Consider the following 25,347-nt stretch of genomic DNA (forward strand, 5'->3'; position numbering starts at 1 on the left):
GATGTCCAAAACAATCTTGGTCCCATCATATCTAAATGTACCATTTATGCTTTTCTGTGCTCCATGTGAATTTCTGTGGACTTTTGTCTTTGTGGAGAAAGAAGGTGAAGACTGTTGTAAGAACGTGTTCTAGTTGTATTCCAGCATTGGGCCTGAAAATGCACTAATTCCCTGCTAGGAGTTTTCCATAAATGGTGCAATAACCCACTAGTCCTTTGATTCCTGTTGAAGTTGTTGAAAACCCCATGTCCCATTTCATTGGTAGAATCCATTTATCAGAGAATGTAGATGTATGCTTTCCTTCAACTGTCTCAGTGGAAAATATCAATGTAAGGGGTCAGCATTGTGAGGCGGACAACTAACTGCTTGTAGATTTCTCAAAATATGTCATTTTATTAAAGAAATTATATAAAGAAAATACCATGCTTGCCATACTCTACAGACACATTTCTTACCTAGTCTAAAAGCTAAGCAAACATGCTCTAGCATGGGAAAACGGTCCCTCACACTAAACAACAAATAGACAAAGTAAATGATATAGCAGCATAATCTAATAAACAACATTAACACAATATCAGAATGGCTTTCTCCTTTCCTGGGTAAGGCCCCTTCACCAGGATTTAAAGTTAACTTCAAAATGTTCAGCAAAAGAAAAGAAAGGTTTTGAAAGAACTTCAAAGTCAAATAAAACGTTAATCAAACAAAAATCCACTGGAACTCTTTGTTCCTTGGTGAAATGATCCCCTTCCAAATTCTCTTCCTTCAGATAAATGGTCACAATGCAAAAGAAGGTGTAATATTCCCCAATGTCAATAATACACAATTCTTTAGGACTTCTTCTGTTACAACTTTACATTTGGTATATGTGTCAGGATGCTTTCTCTGGTCTGCTGTTTCTATTTTCAACAACCACTCTTCTACTGTTGGTACTTGAGAACAGCCACCTTTGTCCAATAGTACATTACTGTTTCAAACCACTTCATCGTGACATCTGCCGACAACTTAATATACCACCAAAGTTCAAGTATTACTACTACTGCCCGGTACATTTGAATTATTATTCGGGATCTGACAAGACAATTTGACCTCTTCAGGTAGGCAAAACACTGTTTGTTTTAATTACCTTTTCAAAAGGGGCAGCCTCTTTGCTTTTTTTGTTTGTCTGATTGCCCCATGAACAACCTGCTTCTGCCCATAAAACTTGCATCTTTCTAGTATCAAAAGTCTTTAGCACCACAGGTTGTATTTTACATCTGGACATTCTTCACAAGCAATTAGCTCCCACGCCCCAGCTTTACTCACACCTTTCTGCCAGTTATAAGCCCAAGAAATCACCCAGAAGCCTTGGTGCCACTCTCTCAGCTTCAGGCAACAATAGTATACTTGTTTCTTAGGTCACATGAATGTTAACAACTTCACAATGCAGTTTGATGTCTCTTTAACTCATGGCAAAATACCACTATGAAAAGGTGATGCCTCTTGGCTTTGGGTAATGCTTGTTCTTCTCTTCAATCACATGAACTCTTTTCTTCTTTGAAATGAAAAGAGTGTCACTTCTGGATATAGTATAGAGTTTAGTCTTTCTGGTGAAAACACAATTAGGCACACGCAACCTCTCTTTAATGTGAATTTGAAGGTTTTAAAGTTGAATAATGAATTGTACTCACATGTAACTGCAAAGGATGAAGTCTGTCTTCCTTTGGGAATTACAATTAGGCGCATTTGACCTCCTCTTAATATACAAAACAAAGGGGGTTCTGGGAGTCTCTCTACCAGCACAAAGACAACCCATTGACCTGTTCTTGGGTGGATGGCCCCTGGGAGAGTCTCAACCAAGTCTTTAGCTCACTGTCCCTTTCACAGAGAAGAAATATCCCTGCACACCAGTCTTTGTCTTGCCCAGGGGAAGTCCAGCACCAAAATGATAGGAAATTCTCCTCTGAACAAGAGTACCAACAGCAACCCCATACATGTGCTTCAGCCTTGTAGGGCATCATCCGTGAGGTGGAGCTGTGCCTCTCTGAGAACAGTGAGCAAGGGGTCCACGTCTGGATTCCCCTGGTAACTTAGTGTGAGACCCAAAGTTACTTAATATGCAAAACAAAGGGGGTTGTGGGAGTCTCTCTACCAGCACAAACACAGCCCATTGACCTTTTCTTGGGTGGATGGCCCCTGGATGAGTCTCAACCAAGTCTTTAGCTCACTGTCCCTTTCACAGACAAGATATATCCCTGCATATCAGTCTTTGTCCTGCCCAGGGGCAGTCCAGCACCAAAATGCTAGGCAATTCTTCTATGAACAAGAGTACCAACAGCAACCCCAGTCGCATGTTTCAGCCTTGTTGGGCATAATCAGTGAGGAGGAGCTGTGTCTCTCTGAGAACAGTCAGCAAGGGGTCCACGTCTGGATTCCCCTGGTAATTTAGGGTGAGACCCAAAGTTACTTAATATGCAAAACAAAGGGGGATGTGGGAGTCTCTCTACCAGCACGAACACAGCCCATTGACCTGTTCTTGGGTGCATGGCCCCTGGATGAGTCTCAACCAAGTCTTTAGCTCACTGTCCCTTTCACAGAGAAGAAATATCCCTACATATCAGTCTTTGTCCTGCCCAGGGGCAGTCCAGCACCAAAATGCTAGGCAATTCTTCTCTGAAAAGAGTACCAACAGCAAGCCCAGTCACGTGTGTCAGCCTTGTTGGGCATCATCAGTGAGGAGGAGCTGTGCCTCTCTGAGAACAGTGAGCAAGGAGTCCATGTCTGGATTCCCCTGGTAACTTAGGATGAGACCCAAATGTACTTAATTGCAAAAGAAAGGGGGTTCTGGGAGTCTCTCGACCAGCACAAACACAGCCCATTGACGTGTTCTTGTGTGGATGGCCCCTTGGAGAGTCTCAACCAAGCCTTTAGCTCTCTGTTCCTTACTTAACTGTGTTTGTGCCGGTAGAGAGACTCTCAGAACCCACTCTGTTTTGCTCCTCTTAATATAGTTTCCACTCTTAGTAACTCACTACCTAGTAATTTACTACCTAGTAACAATGCTTGGTATTCATAAATGGTTTAGGGAGCATTCCCTCTTGTTATTTATGAATATGCGACCACCCTGTTTGGCATGAACAGTCTTTAAATAGTTCAACAATGGGTTACAGCTTCTCATGCAATTATCGTTGCATGAAAGTGCTGCAATTCCATTGTTAATACGATTTTCGATATAACTAACAGCTTTTAGTAAAATTAAACACTACGTGAGTCACTTAGGAGCTGGCTACAGTTACCAGCAAGGCTTGCACAGTGTATTTGAAGGCCCAGCTTCATTCACTGGCTTCATAGACACTGTTTTATTGGGTTGCACTGCTCTCCTGACTCCCTCTATCACTTCTACTGCTTCTGGCTCAATGGGGAACCACACTCTTCCCCAGCACAGGTGTCTTTGGTCCGGCCAATTGATTTGGGAGTTTCCTTAGCTCCCGAGACCCTTGGTTTCCCTTCTGCTTCTGGCCTTAGTCTCCTGCACGTTCACAACTCTCCAATAATGGCAATCGGGCTGACAGGTGAAAAACGTAGTCTCTTGCACGTTTTCCATTGCGCATTCTCTGTACTTAAGATTTTGGGAGAAGAGGACTCTCTCAGAACTTGCAGGTGAAATCTGCTGTCTCCACAGTCCGTCGTCACTTCTGTTCTTCCACATTCTTGAGATTTTCCAGTCTTGTGCATCTCCTCTGTTACTACTGCTACAGCCAGCCTTTCAGCTCCCATTCCAGCTCCTTCTACTCCTACTTTCCTGATGGAGTCTTTTATGCCTCACAGGTTCAATGATTGTCTTCAGGTGTGGGCTATTAGCCTTCATTGCCTGACTTCTGCAATGGCTACTAGGCTTAACTGCCTGACTACTACATCTGTATGCCTCTGTAGCCCTCTTCCTTGTCTCAGTACATCTAGGATTCTGGTACTTGTAGTTTCTTCCAAAAACGTTAGGTTTTAAAACTTAAACAGATTGGCAGCAAGTCCTCAAAAGGGTAGGATTATGGGGAAAGTTAAATAAGGGATCATCCCAGTCTTCGTGGTCTGTCCCCCCCATATAATCATCCCTCAGTACACCACCCCTAGGGACGGAATCAGGTAGTGTCTGCTTTTCCCTGGCCACATGAGGAGGGGCATGGATCAGGATTCTAAGGAGAACCATTTTTGATTCTTCACATCAACCACAGCTAGAAGAACTAAGGGCATTAAGGCCTTAGTTTAGTTTCATGTTTCCCTGATTAGTGTTTACATATTAAGTATGTATTGCTGATGGCACTGTTGCATGATTTCAAGATGGGCACTACCTCAGAAGGCTCTGTCGGGCAGCCAAACAATCTTGTGGACATTTCCTTCTTCCCACAATTTCCTGATTGTTATACTGATTCTGGTGCATCTGCGGCATCTATTGAGCCTTATCAGCGCACCCTCCCCTTTCTGACACAGGTCACAAAATCCCAGTGGGATGGTGTGTGTGGACATGCCTGAAAGGGACTCTCTGAGCGGCTCCACTGAAGAAGACCAGTGTGGAGAACTCCTGTCTCTGGTGGGGCTGCATTGGTGTCTCAGCACCTGTAGGCTTGTCTGTGCAGGCGCTGCACTCCTGAGTCCCCTTTGCATAGGTCGACTTGGCAGTCACAGCAAGTGCTGGTGACGGTGAGCTAAGTATGCCGTGATGTGCGGCAAAGCCGGGACCCTGAGCATTCCATCAAGGATCCTGCAAGAGAGTACTAGATCTCTCTGCTCCAGATCTGCATGCCTGAAGTGCACTGCTCCTCTTGTGGCTGAACCAACCCTGGGATAGGGAGTTTGACCAAGCTTTAGTTATCCTCCTGTGTTGGTGAGCAGCTCGGGTCCCAGAGCACCGCCATATTTTTGCCTTCTTATGCCCGAGTGAGTGGCCTGACGGTCCTCCCTCGGTCTTGCTGGGGTCAGTCATCTGGATCACCTTCTGAGGTGCTCTGGAGGGGCCTGGCTCCAGTTGGAGGCACAGATTACAGGGTTGGCAGAGCCAAGGACCATGGCTGGAAGGATGGAGGGATTTTGAGTGTGGTCCCTTCTTAAGAGCAAATCATTCTGGGACTGCTACTGGATGAAACTGCAGGAATACAGCAGTGGTGGCTATGAGGACTGGTCTCACAGGTTGAAACACCAAGGTGCACACAATACTTACCCCAGCATCACCTCCTCTGGGCCAGGTGGCTCATATGGTAAATCCAAAGAAGCAAGCCAAGATAGATCAGCGGCATGACCCCCTGCAGGATACAGGGTGAACCCTCAAATAACAGTAGGTGAGGCCTGAATAGCACAGGGAGGGTGTGGACACTAATGGTCGCTGGCTGGTGCTGGCATCTGTTAACAAGCACTGGCAACCCCCACCAAGATGGCCGCCAGGTTAAGATGCAAGGCAGAAAACAAGATGGCCCGAGATGGCCCATGCTTTCAGTAGTCATGGTGGTCTAGTGATTCAGGGTGCAGCCCAGGGCTATAAAACCACACCCATGCCACACCCTGCACTTTATTCTGCTGATCTGCAAGCAGTGTAATGCTTACTGCTCCTTCTTGCTGACTCCACGTGCATGGAGGATTCTTGTTTCTGCAATCCGGCTTTTGTCTGGGATCTCTGCTTACTTATGCTTACCTGATTCCAACTCCTGCACTGTGGCGCGAGCTCCAGTCTTCACTTCAACTTCCATACTTAACTGGATCAGCATGAGGGATGCATTCTTCACCACACCGGTATCAGGGCAACATTCCTCTCCTGCAACGAAGAAAGACACAGTAAGCAAGCATCCTGAAACTATTCACTATGTGCCCTCGCGCCCCCCTCATAAACCTGCTTACTTGTGGTGGGGGATTCGGAACAGCTGTGCTAGCTACTCGCTATCACTCCTATTCTCGAGTCACACTCCTAGCTCTTCGGCTTAAGTGGAACATGGCATTCCTGCACCTCCAGTGGAAGGTAAAACAGAGACATGAAAATTTGATGGCGTCTTGCATCACAGTGGCCCCAAGATAAGAAGGACCTTTGCAGCACTTCAGAGACACTTACCTGTGAATTTAGTGCAGCATAACACTTACCAGTGCATCTTGTGCACCGCAGGTGGACTGGGCCACCAACCTCCAGTGAAGAAACTGGACCAGATGCATATCTGGCGCCAGGGTGCCAAACTACATTATTTAAGGTGAGCCAGATTGCTTGCACGACCAGCCAGCGAATCTTGGGGGCACAGGAGAGACGTGAGGGAAGAGCAGGCAGACAGGAACTGATATTCTTCCCTTGTTTGCCCGTAGGATATAAACCAGACTGACAACCATGCTAGTAGTTTTGGGAATCCACCAAACCACTCCCAACCGCTAAGCACACTGGGCAATTGCCATTCAGTGGAACAGTTGGAAGGGAGAGGCTTGGATTCCACATCCCATCACAGAGGCCTATGCTCCCAACAATCCCTACCACGCACTCCTGCAGGACCCCAGAGGTAAGTGTTACAATCAGTTTGCTAAAACTGCCCAGTCAACCCTGCAGGCTGATGCTCCATCCTGTTCCCCCGCAGTGGATACCTCGCTCTTGAAACAGACCGTTTTGAACCTGAAAGACTGTACTGACACCCTGGGCATGGGGACTGATGACCTCCCCTGCAAGGTTGATGTGTCGGCTGTCCAGATTGAGAAGCTGTGTGTGAGAATTTCTAAGGCTGAACAACAGATCCTTGATGGTGAGGATAAGAGATCAACATTACAGAGAGAGGTTGTCAACTTCCAACAAACTGTGAAGAAGATTGTGGCTAAGAATGATGATCTGGAGTACAGGTCCAGAAGAAATAATAAACAAATAGTGGGAGTTCCGGAGACAACGTCCATGGACAATATGGAGAATTTCATATAGAAATTGCCAATGAATACGCTTAATGGCTCTCCGGGGTCTACTCGATGTTCATGGTCAAAAGGACCCACCGGTCTATAGTGCCAATGCCCTTCCCTGGGAACCTAAACGATCCATCATTGCCGACAATTTTATCTACAGATGTACAGTGTGCCTCCATAGAGAAAGGTGAGCAAAACTGGAGGTCAGTAGTTATCAAGACCTTCCTAGACTTCAGCCCCAAAATACAGAAACAGCAGAAGACCTTTCAGGGGGTGAAAGTGATCCTTCATAAAAAAAGATGTCAGATATGCCATGCAATATCTAGAAAAACTAAGGGTTGTCAACGAAAGCAAGACTATTGATCTTTACAGATCCTAAAGTGGCAGCGAGTTTTGCGAGGTATTTGCCACATCCGGGGGGGGGTCCCCGCTCGAGATCACCACATTGAGGAATTGACATTTAGATGCACTGCCCCAGTGTTTTTCCTTCCTATTTTTTAATGCACACACTGATGGTTTCACCAAGTCATACCAAAGCATGCCAATCAGTTTAGAAAACCAGTATATAGTAGAGAAGAGATGAATGGTTCGATACTACCTGCTGCAAGGAGTGTTGCGGCTGACAGTTGTTCCCCATCTACGCAGCAACTATGTGTACGTTTGGGTGTTAAGTCAGTGGGGTTTGGGAAGATAGCTAGTATGTTTGAGTTTCTGGAGTGGGTGGGGGTAGGGTTATGATATGATAAGTCATTTATAACACACCTGTGCCCAAGTGTTTCTAGGCGCGACAAGACAAGGGAAGGAAGACAGAAGGAGGAGAAGACAAACAATCTTACTAGGCCTTGTGTCATTCAGATCGTGAAAATGTGAGAACAGGAAGTTCAAAGGGAAAGGAAGGGGTAAGTGCAAGGGCAAGGGTAGGGGAAAACAGGGCAGCAATGCTCTGAGTAAGTGCAGCCAGGGCAACACGGTTCTGGGTAGTACAAGGAGAACAAGGGACTGTAGGGTTACAGTTACAGCCCCTAAGTAAGTGGTAGGCCCAGAGGCAGTGCAAGGGTACCCAGTGAGACTCTGAGGTGAGCCAAGCAACCAGTCAGTACAAGAGACAGGTATGTCAGGTAGGTCAGCAGGAGAGGGAGAGAGAGAAAGCAGCAGAGATGAGGAAAGTTTAGAGCTGTTTCCGGAACTTCAGGTGGTCTGGCTCATGTTTCAGAGGGGCAGAGAGTCCATTCCAGAGGAAGACACCTGCAGAGGAGAGAAATTTACCCCCACTCTCTGCCTGGAGAAGCATCCAACCCTTAGAGTTTTTTTTTTTTATTGTACACAGTGAGCACAATGGATTTTATCATGATAATTATGTCTAGACCTGCCGGGCCCACCAAACTGCAAGGCATCTTTTAAATGAATATCCTTAAAGCGTGATTTCCTATCGGGTTGGGACTGAAGCCCAGGGACTGGAGTGATGTCCGATAATATCACAGTGATGACCTGGAATATGAGGGTTTTCACAAACGCCCCAAAATTCAGGCTCATACTCAATGTAGCCAAAGGTCACCAAGTGCAAATTCGTTTGCTACAGGAGATGCATCTGGGAAAAGATGTGAGACTCCCTGGGCCACAAGGTTGCGAGATACATAGATATGGGTCGTTCTACATGTCACATTCCCGCAGAGTGGCAATAAACATTCATAGATCCCTTCACTTTAAATTGCACAATCAGACTGAGGACACAGAAGGGAGGTGCATCATTCTGGCAGGTGAATGTATAGGCATGAAGATCCTCATCATGAATGTGTATGCTCTGAATACTGACACACCAGAGTTCTCTCAATCTTGTGCAAAGTTTATACATGCCTACCCAATGTATGAAATTATATGGGAGGGTTACTTTAATCTCAATGTCACTGGACATGAACATGGACACTACGAAATAGACTAGACTGCCAGAATCTGTCACCTCCTGGAATATGATCACAGAATATCATAGACTGCTGGATGTTTGGTGGTTTTGGAACCCTGAGGGGAAGGAATATATCTTTTATTTGCTGGTTCACAATACTGCCTCCAGAATTGACAATGTAATGGTCTCCCTGAATATAGCTAGGGCTATGACTGAAGCTAGCATCTTCCCCAGGTCACTATGTGACCACTCCCCAGTATCTTTTACTTTTTCTATACCGGGTTGGAGGCCCAAGCAGTGCAGGTGGCGATTTAAGAGCTGAGTAATGGACAACCAGGTCTTTAAGGTCGATATAGAGCAAGACATGCAGCTGTTCTTCCAGATCAATGTCGGCCTATTCCCTGATACAGGCATTATATGGGAGGCTGTTAAGGTTTATATTAGGGGGTGTTGTCTCTCTAGAAAGGGAGGGGTCCTGAGATGACTTTGGGGGTCAATGGCTGTGTTGGAGAGGGACATTAAGGATCTGGAAAAAAAAAACAGCTGCCCTCACTGACCCTGAGATGAAAGGGAAATTACTGGCAGCCAGAAAGAAGTTCACCTCACGGTCATGAGAAACAGATTGGAGGAGATGGTCTGCTCCCTTTTATGTTCTCCCTTTTACTTCCCTCTTTGACCTTTGGGTCAGATTTCCTGATTTCCGTTCCCTCTCGTATCAAGCTTTCTTTGTTTCAGTATGATCCCCCTGGTTTATCTACTCCCTGAGGTTGGGGTTGGTGGATGGGTTTATGATCCTTCCGTTCCTCACAACGATGGGTCGAGTGAAAGTGTTTAGCTGCATTTTAATGGTTCTGTGCAGTTTCAATGGCTATGGCTATGGCCTGGGGTATGGCCTGGGCTATGGCCTGGGGTAGGTCGATTTAACTGCATTTAACTGCAGAACAGCTTTCTGGAAAAAACGGGGTAAAGAATTAGTGAACTGTTCCAGGAAGATTATTTCTATCAGTTCTTCGAAGGATTTGTCATTAATCCACAGGACCACAGTGTTTTGACCCATTCACCTATTTCTAAGGGGTTTTCTCCTGGGTTCAGTTTGATGGCCCTTAGATTCTGCCAATAAAAATTGCAGGTTTGCCTCACCCTTTGTAATAGCCCTACTAATTGAAAGGTGGTTTCCCCAGCAAGATTAAGTAGGTGATAGGAGGTTTGTAATTCACCTTGTAATTCACCTTTCAGTCGAGAGGCTAAATAACATCTTTTAAGGTTCTCTTCCCACCCTAGTTGGTCAGCTAACAATCCTAAATCTTTGCCTTCAAGATCTGCTTGAAGAACCCCCTGTGTTAATAAGTGTCTTGCTTGTAGCTCAACCAGTTTGGTTAAGTTTTCTTGAAGTCTGATCTCGGCCTGTATATGATGGGCCGCTAACTGGGCAATGACATTGGCTAGGTCGGCCATTTCTTTTGGGGGTGTAAGTGTCCCTTCTGAAGATGATTCTGAACCAGAAAGGAAGCATCTTTTGACTCTGTTGGATAAAGTCTCGAAATCCTCCGACCCTTCTGACTCTGAGTTGGTTGAAGTAGTGGGTTGCTGTGTTTCAATCACCAAGCCAGATGGCCCTGCAACCACTAATGGCTCAGTACCAAATAAAAGTCTCAGAAGGAGGGGGATTCAGAGCACTAGGTCTGAGTAAGGCAAAGACATGTTGGATTTTTAGGATTATTCAATCCCACGGTTGTATGTTGTAATGAGAGAGAGGAATGGTGTCTAGCAGTAGTTGATCTTTAAAGAACAGATCCCGTTGACCAAGTAGAACATGCAATTGAGACACCAATACCTCTTTTAGCATGGACATGCAGTCAGTGTCTAGAAGATCAATTATTTTATTTTACCCTTCTGGTGGTACCACAATTATTAGCATGAGTTTTTTATCAGTTGCATCACATCTGTCTACTGACACCATATGTAAGGAACTCATGATGGCAACTGTAAAGACAAACTCAAGTAATCACAGTTCAAGGGTGTTAATTGATCTTTATAATGGGTGACATAAACGTCTAATCTAAACCTAAATCTACGATGGGAGCAAGCTACGACCATAAAATAATAATAAGGCAGTCCTAGTGGCGTTTGTCAAATAAAAGGGGCTTGTACAAAAAAAAAAATATTGCCAATCCTTACTGCTAAATTACAATAAAGATTGTGGGATAATGTTCACCAGAAAAGTCACAGACTCAACATCAAGAAGTCCACAGGAATGGTCTTCCTGGATGTCGCCAAAGCATTTGACCGAGTCTGGCACAAGGGACTGCTGCACAAGATGATTGGCCTGGGATTTCCGAACTACCTGGTGAATACAATTGCAAGCTACCTGGGAGGCCGCACCTTCCATGTCGCCATGCGGTCTGAGATGTCCTCATCATATCCCATCCGAGCAGGCGTGCCACACGGATCGAACCTCGGACCCTTCCTGTTCAACCTCTTCACCAACAACATCCCGACAGATCTCCACAAGACCGACCTGGCGCTGTATGCAGACGATGTTGCAGTCATCTCCCAGTCATTCAGTGAAAAGGAAGTGGCGAAGAACCTGCAAGCTTCATTGGATACCATTGCAAAGTGGTACAGCGACTGGCGGATAGAACTCAACACCAGCAATACAACCACAAAGCTGTTCACCAGAAAGAAGAACAAGGAGCACCCAGACATCAGCCTCAACGGGGAGACCATTAAATGGAAGAGCAGCAGCCGCTACCTCGGTATGACCCTGGACAGCAAACTCAACTGGGAAAGCCACATCGAGAATACTCAGCAGAAGGCAACAGAAAAGATGGCAGCGCTGCAACCCAGTTGTACTCACTCCTGAAGACCAAGTCCATGCCCCTCCGGACAAAGTTCAATGTCTACAAGGCAATCATCAGTCCAACCCTAACGTATGCCTCCCCAGCATGGATGACCTGCCATGAGCGACACCAGAAGAGTCTTCAGATAATCTAGAACAAGGCCCTTTAGATATTGTCTGGAGCTCCAATCTTCACAAGGATAGCAGACCTTCACAGAGACCTGGACATCGAGATGTTGGACGAACATCTATCAAAGTTGAGTAAGAACTTCTGCCAAGGAATGGATCAGACTCTCGAGCACAGCACACTCCTTGGCCTAGTCAGCACTAGGTTCACAGTTCAAGTTCAACAATGCCAGCACCTTCAGGGGCTAAGTCCCTTTGCTGGAAGTCTCTTGCCTTAAAGGGCTTGCTGGTTCAAAGTAACAAACAAAAAAAAGTTCCTTTGGTACTCATATACTTTGGGTGATTGAACTTTGCCCCTAAGATCTTATTCTGCCGGTCTTGAATCCTCCTTTTAACTTGGGCCTCCCTCCGTCGGGTTCACGACAACCTTTCATATACAGTTTGTAATATTCAGGAGCTTTAATTTATTTTTAAACACAGTGAACAACCCTCGACAGGGTTTACTCTTGTCGATAAAATGTTCCTGGGTATATTACTGTTCACGCCAACTCTCAGGCATCCGTCTGTCGGGTTCACGTTTGCTCAATATACAGTTTACTCTGCTTTATCTCAATGTGGGATTCACTTTCAGTAGCTCTCCCCTTGGCATCCCTCCGTCGGGTTCACAGAGCCATCTTTTAGCCAGTTCATGATTTGCTCAATTTCATCAGAATGCGTCAGTTCCCTTCTCCTCGCTTTCTTTCGGCATCCCTCTGTCAATTTTACACTTGCCTTATTCCACAGTTCGCAATCTTATTGGAAAGTGGGGTTCCCTTCCCCTAGCTTTCCTTTGGCAACGGGTCAGAGGCTTTCGTTTGTGTGATGCTGGAAATGCATCAGAGGGACAGGGCCTCTGAATCCTTGTCCTTTACTGCTTTTTATCGTGTGTTCTGTCGTGTTTTCTGCCCAGGAGTCCATGTGGGACTCCTGGCAGTGCAGCTCTCTCTTTTGGTTTGGTGAACAGACCCATGGGATACCCTTATGGCACCCATGGGTAGGGGTACAACCCTGTGCCCCTAGTGTATGTTTTTGGGCACCTGTGGGTGGCCCACAGAGCAGGGTATGGGCTTGTGGCAGCTCCATGCTGAATTTGACATGTGCTCTGGGTGTCCTCCATTTTGGGATACCCAGGCCCTGCCATTGGGATCAGTTGATTCCTGATAGGAAACAAGATGGCCCCTGAGGCCTCTTGCTTTCTATTGCCTGTTACCTTGTTTTCCCAAAGTCCTGGGAAGCCCTGACTCTGTCCCTTCCCCCTGACTGGCTGTTGGGTGGAAGTTCCATATATGGTGTTGTTGTGAAGGCCCAGTTAGACTGACTGGAGCCTTTCCAGTGACTGTATGTTGTGGGTACCTCCTGTGGTTGGGACCTGGGTGAATGGAGTATGTGACCAATATACACTCCTTGTTGTGGTTGTCTGGTTTCTGGCATGAGAGACAAAGACTGAGACAGCCCTGCCCGAAACTGGCCTGAATGCAGTGTGTAGTGTTGAATGGCTGGGTACTTGTCCCAATCCACATTCCTTGTTGTGAGTGTCTGAAAGGGAGGAGTGTGGCCTGAATGCACTGTGTGCCTGATTGGCTGACTGACTGCATGAATGCCCTTCTGTATGATTGGCTGCTGAGTGTGTGCCAGCAGTGTGGATGAGAGACAGAATAGTATATCTGGGGACCTCTCACCACTGGTAATTGTTCAGAAGCGTTCAGAAGCTGAGTCTCCACTCTAAGAGTAACTAGAACTGCTGATCCTCGACGTCCAGCTGGAAGAAGAAGACTTGTTGTTGCACTTGCTTCGACCGATCTGAAAGCTGCCGAATTCGTCGAGGACTGACCCGAGAGAGGACCTGGTAAGGCACCCTCTTCCCGTGCTCTGAGGGATCATCGAGCACCGCTACATCTTCGCCGAAGCCCTCTGAAAGTCAGACCCTTGAAAGGCTGCTGACCCGAGACGGGACCGCCGAGGAGATCGAAGTGAAGCACCCGGACATCGCCGCCGTCGAAGTCCATTGCCGTCGACCAGGGTTCGCAGGTTTGTGTAACCGCTGGAGGCCCGTCGAAGTTGTGTTGCCCAGCCGTGGGAACCACTTGATGCCGTGCCGCCGACGACCGGAGCCGTCCGCTCCTTGCCTAAGAACATTTGAATCGAAGGACTCCCTCGTCCGCACCGTCGACCGCTTTATCCTGCCGGAGAAAGTCGAGGACGACCAACGCGCCGAGGAGAAACCTACCCGTGGGTTTCCCGCCACCCGAAGACCACAAAGACTCGAACGACTCGACGCCCTTGCTGGGCCCCCGTCTCCACAATCTTTGCGGTCCAGAACAATTGTCATCAAAGTGCCCCGCACGCCTCTGCCTTGCAGGACGCCGACGCTCCGTCGTCGACGAGCACCGCTTGGATCGAAGCTGCCGCCTCATCGACGCCGTTCTACCCTGTTTGTTGTCGGACGTTCGACGCCCCGTGTCTCCCGCTTGAAAGGGAAGGCATTCAAGAAGGGCCGTCAATTCCCCGACGCCGAACGCCGAGTTCCTCGACGCTTCTCGACGATCCGTGACTCCCGCTTGAAAGGGGGTCGCTCAAGAAGGATCTGTCGACGCCTCTTCGAAGTACTCGACTCCACCAGGTACATTGGGGGGGTAAAAACATTATAGGAGGGAATAAGTCTTGCAGAACAATATATGGACTGGGCTTGTGCTGTATCTTTATTTTACAGGTTGCCCAGGTGGGGGGATCTCCACACAGAACTGTGTCTAGTGGTAGCGGCCAGTATTCTGCCTATTGCTCAACCATCTTATTTTCTCTCTTCTCTCTATTGCTGGTTTCACTCTATTGATCTGTGTGACATTGTTACAGTATTGTTGATGCACTTTAACGAGATCTAATACAAAGGGTGGTACCACTTTAGAATTGTATATATTTGCCATTGTTGATTTTCCTAAGTACAAAGTGAGTTATTATGATAAGTGTACATAACCTTGAATATTGATTATATAAAGACTGTGTTCTAACCAATACAGTGTGTGGACATTCCTTTGTGGGGGCTTGGGGACTATACTGTACTTAAGAACCAGCCTGCATCACCTCCTGAGAAGCTAGGCCTTGATTGCTCGACCATAGCTACCGAATAGAGAATCTAGGCTGGGGTCCTCTGTGCCTCCCCTCTACCATATATAGAGCAGAAGTACAGACCACCCCCTACCAGTCTTTACACTGGTGGCAGCGGTGGGATGCTTATGGTTTTAAGAATCAGTGTATAACCGTGCCACTTACAAAATATCTGCACTTTATTAAATTAAGGTTTAGTTGTGTACAAGATAACTGCATTACAAACAATGGAGTCTATTGCAAATGGCAAATTGACTCGGATGACCTTGGAGGCTCTCCAGAGTGCTTGTGAAGCCAGGGAGTTAGACTTTGTGGATAAGTCTAGGGCTGAGCTGATAGCTGCCCTCGTGGACTACCAGACTGATGGTGAAACTCTTGATGAGGGGGGGAATGCAACCAATGAGGACTCTGCCCCTGGGGTTTCTGCTAAATCTGTTTCTGGGAATGCCGCCATTCCTGCTGCCTCTGTTCCAAACCCCAGCAATTCCTTGGAGCTTGAGTTATTAAGGATGAAATTGGCCTTTGAATACCGCAAGTTGGAAATAGATGCTGAACTTAAGAAAGAGGAGTTGGCTCAACAAGTGGAGCTCAAGAATAGGGATCTTGAACTCAGAAATAAGGACCTTGAACTCAAGAGCCAGGACACTGAATGTCAGAGAATCCAGCTAGAGAAAGCTAGAGTGGAGACTTCAGCTAAAACCAGTGAGAGTGTCACGTCCCCAGCCACCAAGTTTAAGAAAGATTTGGTTGGTGTATTTGTGGAGGGTTCAGATATCCTCCAATGGATTGAAGCGTTTGAAATGGCTTGTGCGATTCATGATGTTGATAAAAGAGATTGGGCTAAGTGTTTGTTAAGCAGAGTGCCTCAAACTGGATATGATTGTATTCTGAAGCTGAGTGTGGAAGAAAGGGGTCAGTATGAGTGTATGAAGTCTGCTTTGATTGCCAAGTTTGGCAAGACACCTACCCAATACCTTAAAAGGTTCAGGGATTTTAAGAAAAGAGAGAATGTGTCTTGGGTTGACTGGGTGAGTGCTGCGCACATGAACATGATGGGGTGGATTGATGGATACAAGGTTAAGACTATTGTTGAATTGTCCCACCTCTTGTTTTTTGAGCATTTTTCTGAAGCCTGTTCACCAGAGCTGCGTCAGTATGTGGCTGACCAGAACATTTTGGACCCCTTTAAGCTGGCTAGGTTGGCTGACAAGTGGGTCTCCCACCGGGTGTCCCCTAAGGACTCAAGTGGGAAGGACAAGGACAAAGAAAAGGGGGCCTCTCAGAAAGCTGAGGAGTCCCACAAGCAGTCACAGTCGGGTAAACCTAAACCTTCCTCTCCCAAGACCCAAAAATCTAGTGGGGATAAGTCATCTGTGGGTGGGAATAAGAGTAGTGGTCCACCTGCTGCAAAGCAGGCTCCCAGTGGTTCCAGTACCGTACCCCGCACTCCTGGCACTTGTTGGGACTGTGGGGCTCTGGATCACAGAAGGGGTGACTCCAAGTGTAAAGGTAAGGCACTTGGAGTACAGGCTGTCAGCCTGACCTACCCTTACCCTGTGTCTGAGGTGGAGGCCACTGTCCTCCCCTCCTCTACCGGGATCACATTTGGTGCTCCGGTAGAGATTTCCTTAGTGTCCCTTGGGGCCTGGGACCAGTATGCAAAAGTACTGGCGACTATCCCACAGAACACCCGTAGGTTTTTGAGAAGTGTCCTCTTGAATGGCCAGCCTTCTACTGGTTTGAGAGACACTGGGGCAAGCATGACAGTGGTGGACAGGACCCTGCTCAAGCCAGAGCACTATGTAGGTGCTCCTCTGAGAACCACCAGGTTAGCTGGTGGGCCTCCCAAATTATCGCCTGTAGCCTTAGTCACACTCATGATTGGAGACAGGACAGCAAAGCTTCCTGCCCTGGTTCAGGACAATGTCCCTGCTAACATTCTGTTAGGAAATGATCTAGTAGAGTTGGAGTTGATCTCGGATGGTCTTCCCATGACTGCTGCTGCAGTCACTAGGTCACAGGTGACACCGGGTCTGGCTGTGAGTTAGGTACCCGAGCCAAAGGCGAGGCCTAAGGCAAGAAGAAGGAAGACCAAGAAGGCCACCTCTGTGGAGGGAACACCTTCTCTTCCTGCTGTTCCAACAGCACCCATTGGGATCCATGCTCCGGACGGGCTGGGTCCAGTGGAAAACCCAAACTCAACTCCTGTGGGAGAAGAGACAGAAGACTCTCCTGTGGGAGAGGTTCTCAACCCGGAGGATCATCCCGACCTTCAATGCTTGTTAGCTGAAGGGGGACCCTCCCGGGCAGACTTCTGTAAGGGACAGAGAGAGTGCCACTCTCTCGAGGGACTGAGGAAACAGGCCCTGTCACAGGCACAAAGAGAAGTGCCTAGGACATTCCGGATTTATTGGGAGGGTGAGCTCCTTGTTAGTGAGCCCACTAAGCCTGAACCTGGTGCCCTCAAGAGGTTGGTGGTACCCCAGGTTTACAGGCCCTTCCTACTGCAGATGGCGCATGAGGTGCCCTTGGCTGGTCATCTTGGGACCAAGAAGACTAAGCAGAGGCTCTCTGCCCATTTCTACTGGCCACGGATGAGAGTAGAGGTGGAGTCCCAAAGCAGGACCTGCCCAACTTGTCATTTGTCTGGCAAGACTGGAGGCAGTGTCATTGCCCCACTGCAGCCATTGCCAGTGGTTGGCACACCATTTGAGAGGGTGGGCATCGACATCGTCGGTCCCCTTGACCCTCCCACTTCAGGTGGACATCGGTTCATCCTGGTCTTGGTAGATCATGCCACCAGGTACCCTGAGGCAATACCCCTTCGGACTGTTACTGCCAAGGTGGTTGCCAGGGCTCTCCTGGGCATTTTCACCCGTGTTGGATTCCCCAAGGAGGTTGTCTCTGACAGAGGATCCAACTTCATGTCTAGTTACATGAAAACCATGTGGAAAGAGTGTGGGGTAACCTACAAGTTCTCCACCTCTTACCACCCCCAGACCAATGGTCTGGTTGAGAGATTTAATAAAACTCTCAAGGGCATGCTAGGTGCTTTGGAAGAACCACTAAGGAGGAAATGGGATCTCCTCCTGCCATGCCTGCTGTTTGCTTACAGAGAGGTACCTCAAGAGGGTGTTGGTTTCAGCCCCTTTGAGTTACTCTTTGGACATCCCGTGAGGGGGCCCCTCGCCTTGATCAGAGAAGGCTTGGAAGCCACCCCTCCAGGTCCCGCCAAGCAAGTGGGGGACTATGTGTTAGGCCTCAGACGGAGGATGACACAGATGATGGGTCAGGCAACAGCAAATTCCAAGGCCAGCCAGGAATTGAATAAGTACTGGCATGACCTTAAAGCCTCGCAAGTGGATTGGACTCCGGGACAGGAAATCCTTGTGATGGAGCCTACCAAGCCTAGAGCTTTGGCAGACAAGTGGACTGGACCCTTCAGGATCATCTCCAAGATGGGCGAAGTCAATTATCTGGTTGACATGGGAGCCTCTGGGGTAGCCCCTCAGGTATTCCATGTCAACAGGCTCAAGCCTTTCCACCGGCGAGCAGAAGTCTCATGTCTCTTGCTAGCTTCAGGGCAAGAAGAGGATGAGAGTGAGCCCCTTCCTAATTTGCTGCACAGCAACCCTCAGGATGGCTCAGCGGAGGGAGTACATCTCTCTCCGGATTTGACAACAGAGCAACAGAGGGCCTGCAGGGCTTTGCTCCAACAGTATGCCTCTCTGTTTTCACTGACGCCAGGCCTTACACCATGGTGTAGGCATGAAATTGACACTGGTGACATTGTGCCTGTCAAAAGCAGGTGCTACCGTATGTCAGATACCGTCAAGAACCACATCCAGGCTGAGGTCGCCAAGATGTTGGATCTGGGTGTTATTGAACCCTCAACCAGTCCCTGGTCCAGTCCAGTGGTCCTTGTCCCCAAGGCAAGTTCCCAGGCGGGTAACAAGGATTGGAGGTTCTGTGTGGACTACCGAGGAGTCAATGCCGTCACCAAAACTGACACGCACCCATTGCCCAGGGCTGATGAGCTTGTGGACACCATAGGTGCTGCCAAATTTGTGAGCACCTTTGACCTTACCTCAGGCTATTGGCAAATAGCTCTGACGGACCATGCCAAGGAAAAGACGGCCTTCTCAACACCTGAGGGACTCTACCAGTTTAGGGTCATGCCTTTTGGGTTGAAGAATGCCCCTGCCACCTTGGAGATTGGTCAACCATGCGCTCAGTGGGCTGGAAGCCTTTTGTGTGGCTTACTTAGACGACATTGCCGTCTACAGTTCCACCTGGGAAGAGCATTTGACACATCTGGATAAGGTGTTGCAGGCCTTGAAAAGGGCTAAACTCACTATCAAGGCCACCAAGTGCCAGATAGCTCAGGGGAAAGTTACCTATCTTGGTCATGAGGTAGGAGGGGGTCAAATCCAACCTCTCGCCAGTAAAGTACAGGATGTACAGAACTGGGAGACTCCCACTACTCAAACCCAGGTGAGAGCCTTTTTGGGCCTCACTGGGTACTATCGCAATTTCATGGCAGACTATGGAACCATAGCTGCACCCCTGACAGCTCTAACTTCACCCAAACAGCCTAGGAAGGTTAATTGGACCGAAGACTGTCAGAGGGCCTTTGATGGCTTGAAAGAAAGTCTGTGTAGGGCACCTGTGTTGTGTGCGCCTGACTACAGCCGACCCTTTATCGTCCAGACGGATGCCTGCGACACCGGAATTGGAGCTGTCTTGTCCCAGTTAGATGACAAAGGGCGAGAACATCCTATCATATTCATCAGTAGACAACTCAAGGGTAGAGAACTTAGGTGGGCTACTGTTGAAAAGGAGTGTTTTAGCATAGTTTGGAGCCTTAGGCGTTTTAGGCCCTACCTTACGGGGTCTACCTTCAAGGTCCAAACAGATCATAAGCCCCTGAAGTGGCTTATGCAGATGAAGGGTGAGAATCCGAAATTGCTCAGGTGGTCCATTAGCCTGCAAGGGCTAGACTTCACCATAGAGCACAGACTAGCGAAGAGTCACGATAATGCAGATGGCCTTTCCAGAAGGTATGTTGACCGTCTGGATGAGGGTGTCTTTCCCGTGGGAGATTAGACACCCTCCACCTCAGTCTGGGGGGGGCGACTGTGATGCTGGAAATGCATCAGAGGGACAGGGCCTCTGAATCCTTGTCCTTTACTGCTTTTTATCGTGTGTTCTGTCGTGTTTTCTGCCCAGGAGTCCATGTGGGACTCCTGGCAGTGCAGCTCTCTCTTTTGGTTTGGTGAACAGACCCATGGGATACCCTTATGGCACCCATGGGTAGGGGTACAACCCTGTGCCCCTAGTGTATGTTTTTGGGCACCTGTGGGTGGCCCACAGAGCAGGGTATGGGCTGGTGGCAGCTCCATGCTGAATTTGACAGGTGCTTTGGGTGTCCTCCATTTTGGGATACCCAGGCCCTGCCATTGGGATCAGTTGATTCCTGATAGGAAACAAGATGGCCCCTGTGGCCTCTTGCTTTCTATTGCCCGTTACCTTGTTTTCCCAACGTCCTGGGAAGCCCTGACTCTGTCCCTTCCCCCTGACTGGCTGTTGGGTGGAAGTTCCATATATGGTGTTGTTGTGAAGGCCCAGCTAGACTGACTGGAGCCTTCCCAGTGACTGTATGTTGTGGGTACCTCCTGTGGGTGGGACCTGGGTGAATGGAATGTGTGACCAAAATACACTCCTTGTTGTGGTTGTCTGGTTTCTGGCATGAGAGACAAAGACTGAGACAGCCCTGCCCGAAACTGGCCTGAATGCAGTGTGTAGTGTTGAATGGCTGGGTACTTGTCCCAATCCACATTCCTTGTTGTGAGTGTCTGAAAGGGAGGAGTGTGGCCTGAATGCACTGTGTGCCTGATTGGCTGACTGACTGCATGAATGCCCTTCTGTATGATTGGCTGCTGAGTGTGTGCCAGCAGTGTGGATGAGAGACAGAATAGTATATCTGGGGACCTCTCACCACTGGTAATTGTTCAGAAGCGTTCAGAAGCTCAGTCTCCACTCTAAGAGTAACTGGAACTGCTGATCCTCAACGTCCAGCTGGAAGAAGAAGACTTGCTGTTGCACTTGCTTCGACCGATCTGAAAGCTGCCGAATTCGTCGAGGACTGACCCGAGAGAGGACCTGGTAAGGCGCCCTCTTCCCGTGCTCCGAGGGATCATCGAGCACCGCTACATCTTCGCCGAAGCCCCCTGGAAGTCAGACCCTCGAAAGGCTGCCGACCCGAGACGGGACCGCCGAGGAGATCGAAGTGAAGCACCCGGACATCGCCGCCGTCGAAGTCCATTGCCGTCGACCAGGGTTCGCAGGTTTGTGTAACCGCTGGAGGCCCGTCGAAGTTGTGTTGCCCAGCCGTGGGAACCACTTGACGCTGTGCCGCCGACGACCGGAGCCGTCCGCTCCTTGCCTAAGAACATTTGAATCGAAGGACTCCCTCGTCCGCACCTTCGACCGCTTTATCCTGCCGGAGAAAGTCGAGGATGACCAACGCGCCGAGGAGAAACCTACCAGTGGGTTTCCCGCCACCCGAAGACCACAAAGACTCGAACGACTCGACGCCCTTGCTGGGCCCCCGTCTCCACAATCTTTGCGGTCCAGAACAATTGTCATCGAGGTGCCCCGCATGCCTCTGCCTTGCAGGACGCCGACGCTCCGTGGTCGAAGAGCACCGCTTGGATCGAAGCTGCCGCCTCATCGACGCCGTTCTACCCTGTTTGTTGTCGGACGTTCGACGCCCCGTGTCTCCCGCTTGAAAGGGAAGGCATTCAAGAAGGGCCGTTGATTCCCCGACGCCGAACGCCGAGTTCCTCGACGCTTCTCGACGCCTCTCGACGATCTGTGACTCCCGCTTGAAAGGGGGTCGCTCAAGAAGGATCTGTCGACGCCTCTTTGAAGAACTCGACTCCACCAGGTACATTGGGGGGGTAAAAACATTATAGGAGGGAATAAGACTTGCAGAACAATATATGGACTGGGCTTGTGCTATATCTTTATTTTACAGGTTGCCCAGGTGGGGGGATCTCCACACAGAACTGTGTCTAGTGGTAGGGGCCAGTATTCTGCCTATTGCTCAACCATCTTATTTTCTCTCCTCTCTCTATTGCTGGTTTCACTCTATTGATCTGTGTGACATTGTTACAGTATTGTTGATGCACTTTAATGAGATCTAATACAAAGGGTGGTACCACTTTAGAATTGTATATATTTGCCATTGTTGATTTTCCTAAGTACAAAATGAGTTATTATGATAAGTGTACATAACCTTGAATATTGATTATATAAAGACTGTGTTCTAACCAATACAGTGTGTGGACATTCCTTTGTGGGGGCTTGGGGACTACACTGTACTTAAGAACCAGCCTGCATCACCTCCTGAGAAGCTAGGCCTTGATTGCTCGACCATAGCTACTGAATAGAGAATCTAGGCTGGGGTCCTCTGTGCCTCCCCTCTACAATATATAGAGAGCAGAAGTACAGACCACCCCCTACCAGTCTTTACAGTTTGTACAAGGGATATGACATGACCCTCATAGGACAACTCTGAAACCTCATGCCACCCTTTCCTAGGGCCTTCTGGGTCACGTAGTTTCAAAAACAAGTCCTGGTCAGAGTCTTTTGAATGAGCTCCCACAGGGTGCCAGACCCCTTTGCACCTGATCCTCAACTGGGCCTTCTTTAAAGTTCAAACATACACGCAATATCTGCTTCTTGTAAATGCTGTGCTTTCAAAATGTTGCTACTTGCAACTTTGTGCTCAACAAAGTTTGGCCTGCTATCAGGTTCCTCAGACTCACCAGCGGTGCTGAACCCGTTGGTGTCTTTAATCTCTGGAGTCAAGGATAGTACAACAGTAGCCAGCTTGCCTCTCCGCCTGTGTTATCAATGCGGGAGGCCCCGCGTACCATTGCCATGTGTTGCTTCGCATGCCAGCTGAGTTGTAGGGATACGATAACTCCCCCTCCCCCTTTGTCGTCCTTCAGGTCTCACCACTTTCCTTCTCCCTTTGCGTAGCTGTCTCATCGTGCATTCATCCTTGCTCAAAATGTGCTTTTGTGCTCCACCTTTTATCCCTGTGGGGAAGGTAAACGACCATCAGATGTGCATGATTATTGTCAATTGTCTGACTCTGCCGGACTCTTTTATTGGTACATGTCAGGTAAATTGCTCTTGTGTTAGTCCATTGTTTGTTAAAGGGGAAGCAACATTTTCGTGTGGGAGAAGGTGGGGTAAAGCTTTGAAATATTCAACAGGGTAGGATGGTGAAAAGGTGTTACAGGGAAGGAGATACCGTGTCTCAACCCTCGGTCTCCCACTTCCACTCCCTGAAAGACCCCTCACCCAGGTGATCCACCCCCTGACTGGTCCACCCCCAGGAACTGGATCAAATAGTGATGACTGTGTCATGGCCACCTGGACGACAGATCCCTGGGGACTAGTAAGAGAGCCACCCTCGGGTTTCTCACATAATGTATGTCAGAAACAGCAATGCATTACATTTGTTTTAATAAGTTTAGAGTCCACATCCCTAAACTCTGCATGTTCAGGTAATACAGATCCCTTCCATTTCTTATCCAAATCACAGTAGTATTTTCATCTTTTGTCTTCTGTCCTGACAAGACTAATCAATTTTTCTCTTTTTTTTTTATTGTGGTTTTGGTCACAACCATTGTAAAAGGAACAGTAGCAAATAAAAGAAAATTAAAAAAAATAAAGAAAGAATTACTGAAAAAGAAGTCATGTGTAAAACACATATAGTGATAGTTGCGTACATCATATACATCATAAAACCGTACAATTCAGTAAAAATTTCTTTTGTGGTCTATATTATTTCAAAGATCTCCAGAAGAAGTCTACACAATGTTAATATCATCGAAACATTTTTACCCCACGTAAGGTGAGACCAAAACATATCCCCTGCAAAATCAGTTCCCTCTGGAGTCTTGCCTTAAAATAATGCACCCTGTGCTTGTTCAGAGTTGGACAAGCAGTAACTAAGTGTTTTAATGTCTCTGGCATCTCAACAACTCCGAATAAGCAAAAATCACACCCCTGATGTTTGTGGGCTTTCCGTAATCCTATACGTTCCAGCATGGGCATCTGATTTAGGCAATAGCGAAGGTAAGTATTCCGCATTTTGTTGCATGGAAAATGTGTATCTATCTGGGCAGGTTGCCCTTTTTTAACTGCAATAGGCATATTCTTTATAAGAACTGTAAGTAATCAATTGGTTAATGGTTTCTGACCAGTCCTGTCTAAATAATTTATGTTTGGTATTGGCAGGACATGATACCAGTTCTTCAACACTTGAATTAGTATGGTCTAAAAGGTTTGTCATTTTGATCTTAAAATTGTTAATGGTCACTACGGATCCATCCCACATAATTTTCCTCAATTCGACATACAACAAATTTAGCGGGGTGTGGAAATTATCTTCACATAGCAAGACAGCTGTCTTCACAAAGATCTTGCTTGCAAAAGGTTAGCCCCAATTTGTGTCTGGGGATGGAGTCCTGAACAGTCGAGTATAGACCCAAAGTTTGCTTCCATATCTGACCCTGTATCACATTAATAAAAGGGCGAAAGTCCATTTTGGACATCTCTTTTTTTTTTTTTTCTTTTTTTTTTTTTGGACCGCTGGTGTGTTCGTTTTATTCACTTTTCCGACTATGTGGGCCACTCGCTGGATATTATCCGCCATCTGCCTTCCCCTAATGAACCCGGCTTGTTCCGGGAGTATCAACTTTGGGAGGACGGAGTCAAGCCTCTTCGCCAAAATCTTAGTATAAATCTTAGCGTCAATATTGATCAACGCTATTGGGCGGTAGGACGACCTCTCCTCCGGGTTTTTATTGGGTTTGAGAATGAGGGTAACCTTAGCTTCTTCCATAGAAGGGGAGATTCTACCAGATCGACGGAAGGAATTATATAGTGACGTCAAATGTGGGGCCAGCTGTGAGATAAACCGCTTATGGAAGGCTGCGGTGTAACCATCCGGTCCAGGACCTTTATGTACCTGGAGATCTCTAATCACCCCTCTTACCTCCTCCTCTGTAATTTCTTTATTTAGTGTGTCCCTCGTCTCCCTACTAATTACCCCCAATTGCACTCGTTGCAGGAATTGTTCCTGCACATTGCTGCAGGGATGCTGCGAAGTATATAGGGCCTCATAATATTCAGCTAGAGCCTCCTGTAAGTCCTCCTGCCTCGTGACTCTGACCCTCGCATCTGCCTTCAGTACCGTGATCGCGTTCCTCGTCCTCCTACCTCCCAACAGACGTGCCAAGAGTGCACCAGATCTATTTGCCCTAGCATAAAATTTCTGTTGCACGGCCAGCAGAGCTCCCTCCGCCTTTTTCATGCGTAGAAGCTCCAATTGCCCCATCGCCTTTCTATAGGCTCGCATGGCCTTCCTGGAGGGGGT

Source organism: Ambystoma mexicanum, chromosome 14, assembly GCF_040938575.1.
Source record: "Ambystoma mexicanum isolate Mex_15411 chromosome 14, UKY_AmexF1_1, whole genome shotgun sequence".
NCBI classification, from domain to species: domain Eukaryota; kingdom Metazoa; phylum Chordata; class Amphibia; order Caudata; family Ambystomatidae; genus Ambystoma; species Ambystoma mexicanum.